Source organism: Hoplias malabaricus, unplaced genomic scaffold, assembly GCF_029633855.1.
Source record: "Hoplias malabaricus isolate fHopMal1 unplaced genomic scaffold, fHopMal1.hap1 scaffold_54, whole genome shotgun sequence".
Lineage (NCBI taxonomy): Eukaryota > Metazoa > Chordata > Actinopteri > Characiformes > Erythrinidae > Hoplias > Hoplias malabaricus.
This window is the reverse complement of record NW_027101162.1, coordinates 242838-260033: the sequence shown is the minus strand read 5'-3', so window position 1 is coordinate 260033 and position 17196 is coordinate 242838. Positions and strand designations below refer to the sequence as shown.

Below are 17196 nucleotides of genomic sequence, written 5' to 3'. Positions count from 1 at the left end.
GGAATGTAAAGCGTCCTCCTTCTGCTACTTCCTTTTTTGCCAAACTTCTAAACGACACGTTGCTGCCTCATTCACCACCTCCACACACCCACACCAGCGTGGCTTTATGCTTTCAAGTCTGCAAGTCTTTTAGGGAGGCAAGATAATGTTTGAGAAATTTGAATGGAACAGTGTAAATGATCCGTCACTGCCTTCAGCAGATTGCACTCTGGCATGCCAGCGCATCTGCAGGCAGGCACCTGGCCATGATATCCCGCAGTGGCGCGAGGGAAAAGAAAAGTCTTCTTTGAGCCGGATTTGAACCCGCGACCTAAGGATCGCCTTATTAACAACTACAGTCCTCTGCTCTACCAGCTGAGCTATCAAAGGTGCTAGCCTAAAAAGTTGGACTGAAAACTGACAAGTGCATTTAGGACAGACTCGGATGCTCTCGTATGATTGTGGAACGAGTACATCTGGCAAAAGCCTAGCCCTAGCCCCTGAACTTAATCCTATCTCCTTCCTTTCAGACGTGGTTGAAAACGGTGTCCCTGGTGGTCTAGTGGCTAGGATTCGGTGCTCTCACCGCCGCGGCCCGGGTTCGATTCCCGGTCAGGGAAGCGCGTGCTTTCTTGCACACCAAGTCCACTACAAGACTCTGGAAGCCCCCCCCCCCCCCCCCACCCACATGCTGTGTAGGTTAAAGGAATGTAAAGCGTCCTCCTTCTGCTACTTCCTTTTTTGCCAAACTTCTAAACGACACGTTGCTGCCTCATTCACCACCTCCACACACCCACACCAGCGTGGCTTTATGCTTTCAAGTCTGCAAGTCTTTTAGGGAGGCAAGATAATGTTTGAGAAATTTGAATGGAACAGTGTAAATGATCCGTCACTGCCTTCAGCAGATTGCACTCTGGCATGCCAGCGCATCTGCAGGCAGGCACCTGGCCATGATATCCCGCAGTCGCGCGAGGGAAAAGAAAAGTCTTCTTCGAGCCGGATTTGAACCCGCAACCTAAGGATCGCCTTATTAACAACTACAGTCCTCTGCTCTACCAACTGAGCTATCAAAGGTGCTAGCCTAAAGAGTTGGACTGAAAACTGACAAGTGCATTTAGGACAGACTCGGATGCTCTCCTATGATTGTAGAACGAGTACATCTGGCAAAAGCCTAGCCCTAGCCCCTGAACTTAATCCTATCTCCTTCCTTTCAGACATGGCTGAAAACGGTGTCCCTGGTGGTCTAGTGGCTAGGATTCGGCGCTCTCACCGCCGCAGCCCGGGTTCGATTCCCGGTCAGGGAAGCGTGTGCTTTCTTGCACACCAAGTCCACTACAAGACTCTGGAAGCCCCCCACCCACATGCTGTGTAGGTTAAAGGAATGTAAAGCGTCCTCCTTCTGCTACTTCCTTTTTTGCCAAACTTCTAAACGACACGTTGCTGCCTCATTCACCACCTCCACACACCCACGCCAGCGTGGCTTTATGCTTTCAAGTCTGCAAGTCTTTTAGGGAGGCAAGATAATGTTTGAGAAATTTGAATGGAACAGTGTAAATGATCCGTCACTGCCTTCAGCAGATTGCACTCTGGCATGCCAGCGCATCTGCAGGCAGGCACCTGGCCATGATATCCCGCAGTGGCGCGAGGGAAAAGAAAAGTCTTCTTCGAGCCGGATTTGAACCCGCAACCTAAGGATCGCCTTATTAACAACTACAGTCCTCTGCTCTACCAACTGAGCTATCAAAGGTGCTAGCCTAAAGAGTTGGACTGAAAACTGACAAGTGCATTTAGGACAGACTCGGATGCTCTCCTATGATTGTAGAACGAGTACATCTGGCAAAAGCCTAGCCCTAGCCCCTGAACTTAATCCTATCTCCTTCCTTTCAGACATGGCTGAAAACGGTGTCCCTGGTGGTCTAGTGGCTAGGATTCGGCGCTCTCACCGCCGCAGCCCGGGTTCGATTCCCGGTCAGGGAAGCGTGTGCTTTCTTGCACACCAAGTCCACTACAAGACTCTGGAAGCCCCCCACCCACATGCTGTGTAGGTTAAAGGAATGTAAAGCGTCCTCCTTCTGCTACTTCCTTTTTTGCCAAACTTCTAAACGACACGTTGCTGCCTCATTCACCACCTCCACACACCCACACCAGCGTGGCTTTATGCTTTCAAGTCTGCAAGTCTTTTAGGGAGGCAAGATAATGTTTGAGAAATTTGAATGGAACAGTGTAAATGATCCGTCACTGCCTTCAGCAGATTGCACTCTGGCATGCCAGCGCATCTGCAGGCAGGCACCTGGCCATGATATCCCGCAGTGGCGCGAGGGAAAAGAAAAGTCTTCTTTCAGCCGGATTTGAACCCGCGACCTAAGGATCGCCTTATTAACAACTACAGTCCGCTGCTCTACCAACTGAGCTATCAAAGGTGCTAGCCTAAAAAGTTGGACTGAAAACTGACAAGTGCATTTAGGACAGACTCGGATGCTCTCCTATGATTGTGGAACGAGTACATCTGGCAAAAGCCTAGCCCTAGCCCCTGAACTTAATCCTATCTCCTTCCTTTCAGACGTGGCTGAAAACGGTGTCCCTGGTGGTCTAGTGGCTAGGATTCGGCGCTCTCACCGCCGCGGCCCGGGTTCGATTCCCGGTCAGGGAAGCGTGTGCTTTCTTGCACACCAAGTCCACTACAAGACTCTGGAAACCCCCCACCCACATGCTGTGTAGGTTAAAGGAATGTAAAGCGTCCTCCTTCTGCTACTTCCTTTTTTGCCAAACTTCTAAACGACACGTTGCTGCCTCATTCACCACCTCCACACACCCACACCAGCGTGGCTTTATGCTTTCAAGTCTGCAAGTCTTTTAGGGAGGCAAGATAATGTTTGAGAAATTTGAATGGAACAGTGTAAATGATCCGTCACTGCCTTCAGCAGATTGCACTCTGGCATGCCAGCGCATCTGCAGGCAGGCACCTGGCCATGATATCCCGCAGTGGCGCGAGGGAAAAGAAAAGTCTTCTTTGAGCCGGATTTGAACCCGCGACCTAAGGATCGCCTTATTAACAACTACAGTCCTCTGCTCTACCAGCTGAGCTATCAAAGGTGCTAGCCTAAAAAGTTGGACTGAAAACTGACAAGTGCATTTAGGACAGACTCGGATGCTCTCGTATGATTGTGGAACGAGTACATCTGGCAAAAGCCTAGCCCTAGCCCCTGAACTTAATCCTATCTCCTTCCTTTCAGACGTGGCTGAAAATGGTGTCCCTGGTGGTCTAGTGGCTAGGATTCGGCGCTCTCACCGCCGCGGCCCGGGTTCGATTCCCGGTCAGGGAAGCGTGTGCTTTCTTGCACACCAAGTCCACTACAAGACTCTGGAAGCCCCCCACCCACATGCTGTGTAGGTTAAAGGAATGTAAAGCGTCCTCCTTCTGCTACTTCCTTTTTTGCCAAACTTCTAAACGACACGTTGCTGCCTCATTCACCACCTCCACACACCCACACCAGCGTGGCTTTATGCTTTCAAGTCTGCAAGTCTTTTAGGGAGGCAAGATAAAGTTTGAGAAATTTGAATGGAACAGTGTAAATTATCCGTCACTGCCTTCAGCATATTGCACTCTGGCATGCCAGCGCATCTGCAGGCAGGCACCTGGCCATGATATCCGGCAGTGGCGCGAGGGAAAAGAAAAGTCTTCTTCGAGCCGGATTTGAACCCGCGACCTAAGGATTGCCTTATTAACAACTACAGTCCTCCGCTCTACCAACTGAGCTATCAAAGGTGCTAGCCTAAAGAGTTGGACTGAAAACTGACAAGTGCATTTAGGACAGACTCGGATGCTCTCCTATGACTGTAGAACGAGTACATCTGGCAAAAGCCTAGCCCTAGCCCCTGAACTTAATCCTATCTCCTTCCTTTCAGACGTGGTTGAAAACGGTGTCCCTGGTGGTCTAGTGGCTAGGATTCGGTGCTCTCACCGCCGCGGCCCGGGTTCGATTCCCGGTCAGGGAAGCGCGTGCTTTCTTGCACACCAAGTCCACTACAAGACTCTGGAAGCCCCCCCCCCCCCCACCCACATGCTGTGTAGGTTAAAGGAATGTAAAGCGTCCTCCTTCTGCTACTTCCTTTTTTGCCAAACTTCTAAACGACACGTTGCTGCCTCATTCACCAACTCCACACACCCACGCCAGCGTGGCTTTATGCTTTCAAGTCTGCAAGTCTTTTAGGGAGGCAAGATAATGTTTGAGAAATTTGAATGGAACAGTGTAAATGATCCGTCACTGCCTTCAGCAGATTGCACTCTGGCATGCCAGCGCATCTGCAGGCAGGCACCTGGCCATGATATCCCGCAGTGGCGCGAGGGAAAAGAAAAGTCTTCTTCGAGCCGGATTTGAACCCGCAACCTAAGGATCGCCTTATTAACAACTACAGTCCTCTGCTCTACCAACTGAGCTATCAAAGGTGCTAGCCTAAAGAGTTGGACTGAAAACTGACAAGTGCATTTAGGACAGACTCGGATGCTCTCCTATGATTGTAGAACGAGTACATCTGGCAAAAGCCTAGCCCTAGCCCCTGAACTTAATCCTATCTCCTTCCTTTCAGACATGGCTGAAAACGGTGTCCCTGGTGGTCTAGTGGCTAGGATTCGGCGCTCTCACCGCCGCAGCCCGGGTTCGATTCCCGGTCAGGGAAGCGTGTGCTTTCTTGCACACCAAGTCCACTACAAGACTCTGGAAGCCCCCCACCCACATGCTGTGTAGGTTAAAGGAATGTAAAGCGTCCTCCTTCTGCTACTTCCTTTTTTGCCAAACTTCTAAACGACACGTTGCTGCCTCATTCACCACCTCCACACACCCACACCAGCGTGGCTTTATGCTTTCAAGTCTGCAAGTCTTTTAGGGAGGCAAGATAATGTTTGAGAAATTTGAATGGAACAGTGTAAATGATCCGTCACTGCCTTCAGCAGATTGCACTCTGGCATGCCAGCGCATCTGCAGGCAGGCACCTGGCCATGATATCCCGCAGTGGCGCGAGGGAAAAGAAAAGTCTTCTTTGAGCCGGATTTGAACCCGCGACCTAAGGATCGCCTTATTAACAACTACAGTCCTCTGCTCTACCAGCTGAGCTATCAAAGGTGCTAGCCTAAAAAGTTGGACTGAAAACTGACAAGTGCATTTAGGACAGACTCGGATGCTCTCGTATGATTGTGGAACGAGTACATCTGGCAAAAGCCTAGCCCTAGCCCCTGAACTTAATCCTATCTCCTTCCTTTCAGACGTGGTTGAAAACGGTGTCCCTGGTGGTCTAGTGGCTAGGATTCGGTGCTCTCACCGCCGCGGCCCGGGTTCGATTCCCGGTCAGGGAAGCGCGTGCTTTCTTGCACACCAAGTCCACTACAAGACTCTGGAAGCCCCCCCCCCCCCCCCACCCACATGCTGTGTAGGTTAAAGGAATGTAAAGCGTCCTCCTTCTGCTACTTCCTTTTTTGCCAAACTTCTAAACGACACGTTGCTGCCTCATTCACCACCTCCACACACCCACACCAGCGTGGCTTTATGCTTTCAAGTCTGCAAGTCTTTTAGGGAGGCAAGATAATGTTTGAGAAATTTGAATGGAACAGTGTAAATGATCCGTCACTGCCTTCAGCAGATTGCACTCTGGCATGCCAGCGCATCTGCAGGCAGGCACCTGGCCATGATATCCGGCAGTGGCGCGAGGGAAAAGAAAAGTCTTCTTCAAGCCGGATTTGAACCCACGACCTAAGGATTGCCTTATTAACAACTACAGTCCTCTGCTCTACCAACTGAGCTATCAAAGGTGCTAGCCTAAATAGTTGGACTGAAAACTGACAAGTGCATTTAGGACAGACTCGGATGCTCTCCTATGATTGTAGAACGGGTACATCTGGCAAAAGCCTAGCCCTAGCCCCTGAACTTAATCCTATCTCCTTCCTTTCAGACGTGGTTGAAAACGGTGTCCCTGGTGGTCTAGTGGCTAGGATTCGGTGCTCTCACCGCCGTGGCCCGGGTTCGATTCCCGGTCAGGGAAGCGCGTGCTTTCTTGCACACCAAGTCCACTACAAGACTCTGGAAGCCCCCCCCCCCCCCCCCCCCCACCCACATGCTGTGTAGGTTAAAGGAATGTAAAGCGTCCTCCTTCTGCTACTTCCTTTTTTGCCAAACTTCTAAACGACACGTTGCTGCCTCATTCACCACCTCCACACACCCACACCAGCGTGGCTTTATGCTTTCAAGTCTGCAAGTCTTTTAGGGAGGCAAGATAATGTTTGAGAAATTTGAATGGAACAGTGTAAATGATCCGTCACTGCCTTCAGCAGATTGCACTCTGGCATGCCAGCGCATCTGCAGGCAGGCACCTGGCCATGATATCCGGCAGTGGCGCGAGGGAAAGGAAAAGTCTTCTTCAAGCCGGATTTGAACCCACGACCTAAGGATCGACTTATTAACAACTACAGTCCTCTGCTCTACCAACTGAGTTATCAAAGGTGCTAGCCTAAATAGTTGGACTGAAAACTGACAAGTGCATTTAGGACAGACTCGGATGCTCTCCTATGATTGTAGAACGAGTACATCTGGCAAAAGCCTAGCCCTAGCCCCTGAACTTAATCCTATCTCCTTCCTTTCAGACGGGGCTGAAAACGGTGTCCCTGGTGGTCTAGTGGCTAGGATTCGGCGCTCTCTCCGCCGCGGCCAGGGTTCGATTCCCGGACAGGGAAGCGTGTGCTTTCTTGCACACCAAGTCCACTACAAGACTCTGGAAGCCCCCCACCCACATGCTGTGTAGGTTAAAGGAATGTAAAGCGTCCTCCTTCTGCTACTTCCTTTTTTGCCAAACTTCTAAACGACACGTTGCTGCCTCATTCACCACCTCCACACACCCACACCAGCGTGGCTTTATGCTTTCAAGTCTGCAAGTCTTTTAGGGAGGCAAGATAAAGTTTGAGAAATTTGAATGGAACAGTGTAAATGATCCGTCACTGCCTTCAGCATATTGCACTCTGGCATGCCAGCGCATCTGCAGGCAGGCACCTGGCCATGATATCCGGCAGTGTCGCGAGGGAAAAGAAAAGTCTTCTTCGAGCTGGATTTGAACCCGCGACCTAAGGATTGCCTTATTAACAACTACAGTCCTCCGCTCTACCAACTGAGCTATCAAAGGTGCTAGCCTAAAGAGTTGGACTGAAAACTGACAAGTGCATTTAGGACAGACTCGGATGCTCTCCTATGATTGTAGAACGAGTACATCTGGCAAAAGCCTAGCCCTAGCCCCTGAACTTAATCCTATCTCCTTCCTTTCAGACGTGGTTGAAAACAGTGTCCCTGGTGGTCTAGTGGCTAGGATTCGGTGCTCTCACCGCCGCGGCCCGGGTTCGATTCCCGGTCAGAGAAGCGTGTGCTTTCTTGCACACCAAGTCCACTACAAGACTCTGGAAGCCCCCCCCCCCCCCCCCACCCACATGCTGTGTAGGTTAAAGGAATGTAAAGCGTCCTCATTCTGCTACTTCCTTTTTTGCCAAACTTCTAAACGACACGTTGCTGCCTCATTCACCACCTCCACACACCCACGCCAGCGTGGCTTTATGCTTTCAAGTCTGCAAGTCTTTTAGGGAGGCAAGATAATGTTTGAGAAATTTGAATGGAACAGTGTAAATGATCCGTCACTGCCTTCAGCAGATTGCACTCTGGCATGCCAGCGCATCTGCAGGCAGGCACCTGGCCATGATATCCCGCAGTGGCGCGAGGGAAAAGAAAAGTCTTCTTCGAGCCGGATTTGAACCCGCAACCTAAGGATCGCCTTATTAACAACTACAGTCCTCTGCTCTACCAACTGAGCTATCAAAGGTGCTAGCCTAAAGAGTTGGACTGAAAACTGACAAGTGCATTTAGGACAGACTCGGATGCTCTCCTATGATTGTAGAACGAGTACATCTGGCAAAAGCCTAGCCCTAGCCCCTGAACTTAATCCTATCTCCTTCCTTTCAGACGTGGCTGAAAACGGTGTCCCTGGTGGTCTAGTGGCTAGGATTCGGCGCTCTCTCCGCCGCGGCCAGGGTTCGATTCCCGGACAGGGAAGCGTGTGCTTTCTTGCACACCAAGTCCACTACAAGACTCTGGAAGCCCCCCACCCACATGCTGTGTAGGTTAAAGGAATGTAAAGCGTCCTCCTTCTGCTACTTCCTTTTTGCCAAACTTCTAAACGACACGTTGCTGCCTCATTCACCACCTCCACACACCCACACCAGCGTGGCTTTATGCTTTCAAGTCTGCAAGTCTTTTAGGGAGGCAAGATAATGTTTGAGAAATTTGAATGGAACAGTGTAAATGATCCGTCACTGCCTTCAGCAGATTGCACTCTGGCATGCCAGCGCATCTGCAGGCAGGCACCTGGCCATGATATCCCGCAGTGGCGCGAGGGAAAAGAAAAGTCTTCTTCGAGCCGGATTTGAACCCGCAACCTAAGGATCGCCTTATTAACAACTACAGTCCTCTGCTCTACCAACTGAGCTATCAAAGGTGCTAGCCTAAAGAGTTGGACTGAAAACTGACAAGTGCATTTAGGACAGACTCGGATGCTCTCCTATGATTGTAGAACGAGTACATCTGGCAAAAGCCTAGCCCTAGCCCCTGAACTTAATCCTATCTCCTTCCTTTCAGACGTGGCTGAAAACGGTGTCCCTGGTGGTCTAGTGGCTAGGATTCGGCGCTCTCACCGCCGCGGCCAGGGTTCGATTCCCGGTCAGGGAAGCGTGTGCTTTCTTGCACACCAAGTCCACTACAAGACTCTGGAAGCCCCCCACCCACATGCTGTGTAGGTTAAAGGAATGTAAAGCGTCCTCCTTCTGCTACTTCCTTTTTTGCCAAACTTCTAAACGACACGTTGCTGCCTCATTCACCACCTCCACACACCCACACCAGCGTGGCTTTATGCTTTCAAGTCTGCAAGTCTTTTAGGGAGGCAAGATAATGTTTGAGAAATTTGAATGGAACAGTGTAAATGATCCGTCACTGCCTTCAGCAGATTGCACTCTGGCATGCCAGCGCATCTGCAGGCAGGCACCTGGCCATGATATCCCGCAGTGGCGCGAGGGAAAAGAAAAGTCTTCTTTGAGCCGGATTTGAACCCGCGACCTAAGGATCGTCTTATTAACAACTACAGTCCGCTGCTCTACCAACTGAGCTATCAAAGGTGCTAGCCTAAAAAGTTGGACTGAAAACTGACAAGTGCATTTAGGACAGACTCGGATGCTCTCCTATGATTGTGGAACGAGTACATCTGGCAAAAGCCTAGCCCTAGCCCCTGAACTTAATCCTATCTCCTTCCTTTCAGACGTGGCTGAAAACGGTGTCCCTGGTGGTCTAGTGGCTAGGATTCGGCGCTCTCACCGCCGCGGCCCGGGTTCGATTCCCGGTCAGGGAAGCGTGTGCTTTCTTGCACACCAAGTCCACTACAAGACTCTGGAAACCCCCCACCCACATGCTGTGTAGGTTAAAGGAATGTAAAGCGTCCTCCTTCTGCTACTTCCTTTTTTGCCAAACTTCTAAACGACACGTTGCTGCCTCATTCACCACCTCCACACACCCACACCAGCGTGGCTTTATGCTTTCAAGTCTGCAAGTCTTTTAGGGAGGCAAGATAATGTTTGAGAAATTTGAATGGAACAGTGTAAATGATCCGTCACTGCCTTCAGCAGATTGCACTCTGGCATGCCAGCGCATCTGCAGGCAGGCACCTGGCCATGATATCCCGCAGTGGCGCGAGGGAAAAGAAAAGTCTTCTTTGAGCCGGATTTGAACCCGCGACCTAAGGATCGCCTTATTAACAACTACAGTCCTCTGCTCTACCAGCTGAGCTATCAAAGGTGCTAGCCTAAAAAGTTGGACTGAAAACTGACAAGTGCATTTAGGACAGACTCGGATGCTCTCGTATGATTGTGGAACGAGTACATCTGGCAAAAGCCTAGCCCTAGCCCCTGAACTTAATCCTATCTCCTTCCTTTCAGACGTGGCTGAAAACGGTGTCCCTGGTGGTCTAGTGGCTAGGATTCGGCGCTCTCTCCGCCGCGGCCAGGGTTCGATTCCCGGACAGGGAAGCGTGTGCTTTCTTGCACACCAAGTCCACTACAAGACTCTGGAAGCCCCCCACCCACATGCTGTGTAGGTTAAAGGAATGTAAAGCGTCCTCCTTCTGCTACTTCCTTTTTTGCCAAACTTCTAAACGACACGTTGCTGCCTCATTCACCACCTCCACACACCCACACCAGCGTGGCTTTATGCTTTCAAGTCTGCAAGTCTTTTAGGGAGGCAAGATAATGTTTGAGAAATTTGAATGGAACAGTGTAAATGATCCGTCACTGCCTTCAGCAGATTGCACTCTGGCATGCCAGCGCATCTGCAGGCAGGCACCTGGCCATGATATCCCGCAGTGGCGCGAGGGAAAAGAAAAGTCTTCTTTGAGCCGGATTTGAACCCGCGACCTAAGGATCGCCTTATTAACAACTACAGTCCTCTGCTCTACCAGCTGAGCTATCAAAGGTGCTAGCCTAAAAAGTTGGACTGAAAACTGACAAGTGCATTTAGGACAGACTCGGATGCTCTCGTATGATTATGGAACGAGTACATCTGGCAAAAGCCTAGCCCTAGCCCCTGAACTTAATCCTATCTCCTTCCTTTCAGACGTGGCTGAAAACGGTGTCCCTGGTGGTCTAGTGGCTAGGATTCGGCGCTCTCTCCGCCGCGGCCAGGGTTCGATTCCCGGACAGGGAAGCGTGTGCTTTCTTGCACACCAAGTCCACTACAAGACTCTGGAAGCCCCCCACCCACATGCTGTGTAGGTTAAAGGAATGTAAAGCGTCCTCCTTCTGCTACTTCCTTTTTTGCCAAACTTCTAAACGACACGTTGCTGCCTCATTCACCACCTCCACACACCCACACCAGCGTGGCTTTATGCTTTCAAGTCTGCAAGTCTTTTAGGGAGGCAAGATAATGTTTGAGAAATTTGAATGGAACAGTGTAAATGATCCGTCACTGCCTTCAGCAGATTGCACTCTGGCATGCCAGCGCATCTGCAGGCAGGCACCTGGCCATGATATCCGGCAGTGGCGCGAGGGAAAAGAAAAGTCTTCTTCAAGCCGGATTTGAACCCACGACCTAAGGATCGCCTTATTAACAACTACAGTCCTCTGCTCTACCAACTGAGCTATCAAAGGTGCTAGCCTAAATAGTTGGACTGAAAACTGACAAGTGCATTTAGGACAGACTCGGATGCTCTCCTATGATTGTAGAACGAGTACATCTGGCAAAAGCCTAGCCCTAGCCCCTGAACTTAATCCTATCTCCTTCCTTTCAGACGTGGTTGAAAACGGTGTCCCTGGTGGTCTAGTGGCTAGGATTCGGTGCTCTCACCGCCGCGGCCCGGGTTCGATTCCCGGTCAGGGAAGCGCGTGCTTTCTTGCACACCAAGTCCACTACAAGACTCTGGAAGCCCCCCCCCCCCCCCCCCCCACCCACATGCTGTGTAGGTTAAAGGAATGTAAAGCGTCCTCCTTCTGCTACTTCCTTTTTTGCCAAACTTCTAAACGACACGTTGCTGCCTCATTCACCACCTCCACACACCCACACCAGCGTGGCTTTATGCTTTCAAGTCTGCAAGTCTTTTAGGGAGGCAAGATAATGTTTGAGAAATTTGAATGGAACAGTGTAAATGATCCGTCACTGCCTTCAGCAGATTGCACTCTGGCATGCCAGCGCATCTGCAGGCAGGCACCTGGCCATGATATCCGGCAGTGGCGCGAGGGAAAGGAAAAGTCTTCTTCAAGCCGGATTTGAACCCACGACCTAAGGATCACCTTATTAACAACTACAGTCCTCTGCTCTACCAACTGAGCTATCAAAGGTGCTAGCCTAAATAGTTGGACTGAAAACTGACAAGTGCATTTAGGACAGACTCGGATGCTCTCCTATGATTGTAGAACGAGTACATCTGGCAAAAGCCTAGCCCTAGCCCCTGAACTTAATCCTATCTCCTTCCTTTCAGAGGTGGCTGAAAACGGTGTCCCTGGTGGTCTAGTGGCTAGGATTCGGCGCTCTCTCCGCCGCGGCCAGGGTTCGATTCCCGGACAGGGAAGCGTGTGCTTTCTTGCACACCAAGTCCACTACAAGACTCTGGAAGCCCCCCACCCACATGCTGTGTAGGTTAAAGGAATGTAAAGCGTCCTCCTTCTGCTACTTCCTTTTTTGCCAAACTTCTAAACGACACGTTGCTGCCTCATTCACCACCTCCACACACCCACACCAGCGTGGCTTTATGCTTTCAAGTCTGCAAGTCTTTTAGGGAGGCAAGATAATGTTTGAGAAATTTGAATGGAACAGTGTAAATGATCCGTCACTGCCTTCAGCAGATTGCACTCTGGCATGCCAGCGCATCTGCAGGCAGGCACCTGGCCATGATATCCCGCAGTGGCGCGAGGGAAAAGAAAAGTCTTCTTTCAGCCGGATTTGAACCCGCGACCTAAGGATCGCCTTATTAACAACTACAGTCCGCTGCTCTACCAACTGAGCTATCAAAGGTGCTAGCCTAAAAAGTTGGACTGAAAACTGACAAGTGCATTTAGGACAGACTCGGATGCTCTCCTATGATTGTGGAACGAGTACATCTGGCAAAAGCCTAGCCCTAGCCCCTGAACTTAATCCTATCTCCTTCCTTTCAGACGTGGCTGAAAACGGTGTCCCTGGTGGTCTAGTGGCTAGGATTCGGCGCTCTCACCGCCGCGGCCCGGGTTCAATTCCCGGTCAGGGAAGCGTGTGCTTTCTTGCACACCAAGTCCACTACAAGACTCTGGAAACCCCCCACCCACATGCTGTGTAGGTTAAAGGAATGTAAAGCGTCCTCCTTCTGCTACTTCCTTTTTTGCCAAACTTCTAAACGACACGTTGCTGCCTCATTCACCACCTCCACACACCCACACCAGCGTGGCTTTATGCTTTCAAGTCTGCAAGTCTTTTAGGGAGGCAAGATAATGTTTGAGAAATTTGAATGGAACAGTGTAAATGATCCGTCACTGCCTTCAGCAGATTGCACTCTGGCATGCCAGCGCATCTGCAGGCAGGCACCTGGCCATGATATCCCGCAGTGGCGCGAGGGAAAAGAAAAGTCTTCTTTGAGCCGGATTTGAACCCGCGACCTAAGGATCGCCTTATTAACAACTACAGTCCTCTGCTCTACCAGCTGAGCTATCAAAGGTGCTAGCCTAAAAAGTTGGACTGAAAACTGACAAGTGCATTTAGGACAGACTCGGATGCTCTCCTATGATTGTGGAACGAGTACATCTGGCAAAAGCCTAGCCCTAGCCCCTGAACTTAATCCTATCTCCTTCCTTTCAGACGTGGCTGAAAACGGTGTCCCTGGTGGTCTAGTGGCTAGGATTCGGCGCTCTCTCCGCCGCGGCCAGGGTTCGATTCCCGGACAGGGAAGCGTGTGCTTTCTTGCACACCAAGTCCACTACAAGACTCTGGAAGCCCCCCACCCACATGCTGTGTAGGTTAAAGGAATGTAAAGCGTCCTCCTTCTGCTACTTCCTTTTTTGCCAAACTTCTAAACGACACGTTGCTGCCTCATTCACCACCTCCACACACCCACACCAGCGTGGCTTTATGCTTTCAAGTCTGCAAGTCTTTTAGGGAGGCAAGATAAAGTTTGAGAAATTTGAATGGAACAGTGTAAATTATCCGTCACTGCCTTCAGCATATTGCACTCTGGCATGCCAGCGCATCTGCAGGCAGGCACCTGGCCATGATATCCGGCAGTGGCGCGAGGGAAAAGAAAAGTCTTCTTCGAGCCGGATTTGAACCCGCGACCTAAGGATTGCCTTATTAACAACTACAGTCCTCCGCTCTACCAACTGAGCTATCAAAGGTGCTAGCCTAAAGAGTTGGACTGAAAACTGACAAGTGCATTTAGGACAGACTCGGATGCTCTCCTATGACTGTAGAACGAGTACATCTGGCAAAAGCCTAGCCCTAGCCCCTGAACTTAATCCTATCTCCTTCCTTTCAGACGTGGTTGAAAACGGTGTCCCTGGTGGTCTAGTGGCTAGGATTCGGTGCTCTCACCGCCGCGGCCCGGGTTTGATTCCCGGTCAGGGAAGCGCGTGCTTTCTTGCACACCAAGTCCACTACAACACTCTGGAAGCCCCCCCCCCCCCCCCCCCCCCCACCCACATGCTGTGTAGGTTAAAGGAATGTAAAGCGTCCTCCTTCTGCTACTTCCTTTTTTGCCAAACTTCTAAACGACACGTTGCTGCCTCATTCACCACCTCCACACACCCACGCCAGCGTGGCTTTATGCTTTCAAGTCTGCAAGTCTTTTAGGGAGGCAAGATAATGTTTGAGAAATTTGAATGGAACAGTGTAAATGATCCGTCACTGCCTTCAGCAGATTGCACTCTGGCATGCCAGCGCATCTGCAGGCAGGCACCTGGCCATGATATCCCGCAGTGGCGCGAGGGAAAAGAAAAGTCTTCTTCGAGCCGGATTTGAACCCGCAACCTAAGGATCGCCTTATTAACAACTACAGTCCTCTGCTCTACCAACTGAGCTATCAAAGGTGCTAGCCTAAAGAGTTGGACTGAAAACTGACAAGTGCATTTAGGACAGACTCGGATGCTCTCCTATGATTGTAGAACGAGTACATCTGGCAAAAGCCTAGCCCTAGCCCCTGAACTTAATCCTATCTCCTTCCTTTCAGACATGGCTGAAAACGGTGTCCCTGGTGGTCTAGTGGCTAGGATTCGGCGCTCTCACCGCCGCAGCCCGGGTTCGATTCCCGGTCAGGGAAGCGTGTGCTTTCTTGCACACCAAGTCCACTACAAGACTCTGGAAGCCCCCCACCCACATGCTGTGTAGGTTAAAGGAATGTAAAGCGTCCTCCTTCTGCTACTTCCTTTTTTGCCAAACTTCTAAACGACACGTTGCTGCCTCATTCACCACCTCCACACACCCACGCCAGCGTGGCTTTATGCTTTCAAGTCTGCAAGTCTTTTAGGGAGGCAAGATAATGTTTGAGAAATTTGAATGGAACAGTGTAAATGATCCGTCACTGCCTTCAGCAGATTGCACTCTGGCATGCCAGCGCATCTGCAGGCAGGCACCTGGCCATGATATCCCGCAGTGGCGCGAGGGAAAAGAAAAGTCTTCTTTCAGCCGGATTTGAACCCGCGACCTAAGGATCGCCTTATTAACAACTACAGTCCGCTGCTCTACCAACTGAGCTATCAAAGGTGCTAGCCTAAAAAGTTGGACTGAAAACTGACAAGTGCATTTAGGACAGACTCGGATGCTCTCCTATGATTGTGGAACGAGTACATCTGGCAAAAGCCTAGCCCTAGCCCCTGAACTTAATCCTATCTCCTTCCTTTCAGACGTGGCTGAAAACGGTGTCCCTGGTGGTCTAGTGGCTAGGATTCGGCGCTCTCACCGCCGCGGCCCGGGTTCGATTCCCGGTCAGGGAAGCGTGTGCTTTCTTGCACACCAAGTCCACTACAAGACTCTGGAAACCCCCCACCCACATGCTGTGTAGGTTAAAGGAATGTAAAGCGTCCTCCTTCTGCTACTTCCTTTTTTGCCAAACTTCTAAACGACACGTTGCTGCCTCATTCACCACCTCCACACACCCACACCAGCGTGGCTTTATGCTTTCAAGTCTGCAAGTCTTTTAGGGAGGCAAGATAATGTTTGAGAAATTTGAATGGAACAGTGTAAATGATCCGTCACTGCCTTCAGCAGATTGCACTCTGGCATGCCAGCGCATCTGCAGGCAGGCACCTGGCCATGATATCCCGCAGTGGCGCGAGGGAAAAGAAAAGTCTTCTTTGAGCCGGATTTGAACCCGCGACCTAAGGATCGCCTTATTAACAACTACAGTCCTCTGCTCTACCAGCTGAGCTATCAAAGGTGCTAGCCTAAAAAGTTGGACTGAAAACTGACAAGTGCATTTAGGACAGACTCGGATGCTCTCGTATGATTGTGGAACGAGTACATCTGGCAAAAGCCTAGCCCTAGCCCCTGAACTTAATCCTATCTCCTTCCTTTCAGACGTGGCTGAAAATGGTGTCCCTGGTGGTCTAGTGGCTAGGATTCGGCGCTCTCACCGCCGCGGCCCGGGTTCGATTCCCGGTCAGGGAAGCGTGTGCTTTCTTGCACACCAAGTCCACTACAAGACTCTGGAAGCCCCCCACCCACATGCTGTGTAGGTTAAAGGAATGTAAAGCGTCCTCCTTCTGCTACTTCCTTTTTTGCCAAACTTCTAAACGACACGTTGCTGCCTCATTCACCACCTCCACACACCCACACCAGCGTGGCTTTATGCTTTCAAGTCTGCAAGTCTTTTAGGGAGGCAAGATAAAGTTTGAGAAATTTGAATGGAACAGTGTAAATTATCCGTCACTGCCTTCAGCATATTGCACTCTGGCATGCCAGCGCATCTGCAGGCAGGCACCTGGCCATGATATCCGGCAGTGGCGCGAGGGAAAAGAAAAGTCTTCTTCGAGCCGGATTTGAACCCGCGACCTAAGGATTGCCTTATTAACAACTACAGTCCTCCGCTCTACCAACTGAGCTATCAAAGGTGCTAGCCTAAAGAGTTGGACTGAAAACTGACAAGTGCATTTAGGACAGACTCGGATGCTCTCCTATGACTGTAGAACGAGTACATCTGGCAAAAGCCTAGCCCTAGCCCCTGAACTTAATCCTATCTCCTTCCTTTCAGACGTGGTTGAAAACGGTGTCCCTGGTGGTCTAGTGGCTAGGATTCGGTGCTCTCACCGCCGCGGCCCGGGTTTGATTCCCGGTCAGGGAAGCGCGTGCTTTCTTGCACACCAAGTCCACTACAAGACTCTGGAAGCCCCCCCCCCCCCCCACCCACATGCTGTGTAGGTTAAAGGAATGTAAAGCGTCCTCCTTCTGCTACTTCCTTTTTTGCCAAACTTCTAAACGACACGTTGCTGCCTCATTCACCAACTCCACACACCCACGCCAGCGTGGCTTTATGCTTTCAAGTCTGCAAGTCTTTTAGGGAGGCAAGATAATGTTTGAGAAATTTGAATGGAACAGTGTAAATGATCCGTCACTGCCTTCAGCAGATTGCACTCTGGCATGCCAGCGCATCTGCAGGCAGGCACCTGGCCATGATATCCCGCAGTGGCGCGAGGGAAAAGAA

The 17196-nt window shown here is 50.7% G+C and overlaps 11 non-coding genes across 11 annotated transcripts; all 11 read left to right on the top strand.

Moving 5' to 3' along the window:
* Positions 1–527: 527 nt before the first annotated feature.
* trnae-cuc (transfer RNA glutamic acid (anticodon CUC)) lies at positions 528–599 on the top strand. Its single transcript has one exon. It is a non-coding gene; the product is annotated as a tRNA-Glu (tRNA).
* Positions 600–2557: 1958 nt separating this feature from the next.
* On the top strand, positions 2558–2629 carry trnae-cuc (transfer RNA glutamic acid (anticodon CUC)). The gene has a single exon. It is a non-coding gene; the product is annotated as a tRNA-Glu (tRNA).
* Positions 2630–3230: 601 nt separating this feature from the next.
* trnae-cuc (transfer RNA glutamic acid (anticodon CUC)) lies at positions 3231–3302 on the top strand. The gene has a single exon. It is a non-coding gene; the product is annotated as a tRNA-Glu (tRNA).
* A 601-nt stretch (positions 3303–3903) lies between these two features.
* trnae-cuc (transfer RNA glutamic acid (anticodon CUC)) lies at positions 3904–3975 on the top strand. The gene has a single exon. It is a non-coding gene; the product is annotated as a tRNA-Glu (tRNA).
* Positions 3976–5257: 1282 nt separating this feature from the next.
* Positions 5258–5329, top strand: trnae-cuc (transfer RNA glutamic acid (anticodon CUC)). Its single transcript has one exon. It is a non-coding gene; the product is annotated as a tRNA-Glu (tRNA).
* A 611-nt stretch (positions 5330–5940) lies between these two features.
* trnae-cuc (transfer RNA glutamic acid (anticodon CUC)) lies at positions 5941–6012 on the top strand. The gene has a single exon. It is a non-coding gene; the product is annotated as a tRNA-Glu (tRNA).
* Positions 6013–9330: 3318 nt separating this feature from the next.
* trnae-cuc (transfer RNA glutamic acid (anticodon CUC)) lies at positions 9331–9402 on the top strand. The gene has a single exon. It is a non-coding gene; the product is annotated as a tRNA-Glu (tRNA).
* Positions 9403–11349: 1947 nt separating this feature from the next.
* Positions 11350–11421, top strand: trnae-cuc (transfer RNA glutamic acid (anticodon CUC)). Its single transcript has one exon. It is a non-coding gene; the product is annotated as a tRNA-Glu (tRNA).
* A 1288-nt stretch (positions 11422–12709) lies between these two features.
* Positions 12710–12781, top strand: trnae-cuc (transfer RNA glutamic acid (anticodon CUC)). The gene has a single exon. It is a non-coding gene; the product is annotated as a tRNA-Glu (tRNA).
* Positions 12782–15418: 2637 nt separating this feature from the next.
* Positions 15419–15490, top strand: trnae-cuc (transfer RNA glutamic acid (anticodon CUC)). Its single transcript has one exon. It is a non-coding gene; the product is annotated as a tRNA-Glu (tRNA).
* A 601-nt stretch (positions 15491–16091) lies between these two features.
* Positions 16092–16163, top strand: trnae-cuc (transfer RNA glutamic acid (anticodon CUC)). The gene has a single exon. It is a non-coding gene; the product is annotated as a tRNA-Glu (tRNA).
* The last annotated feature ends 1033 nt before the right edge of the window (positions 16164–17196 follow it).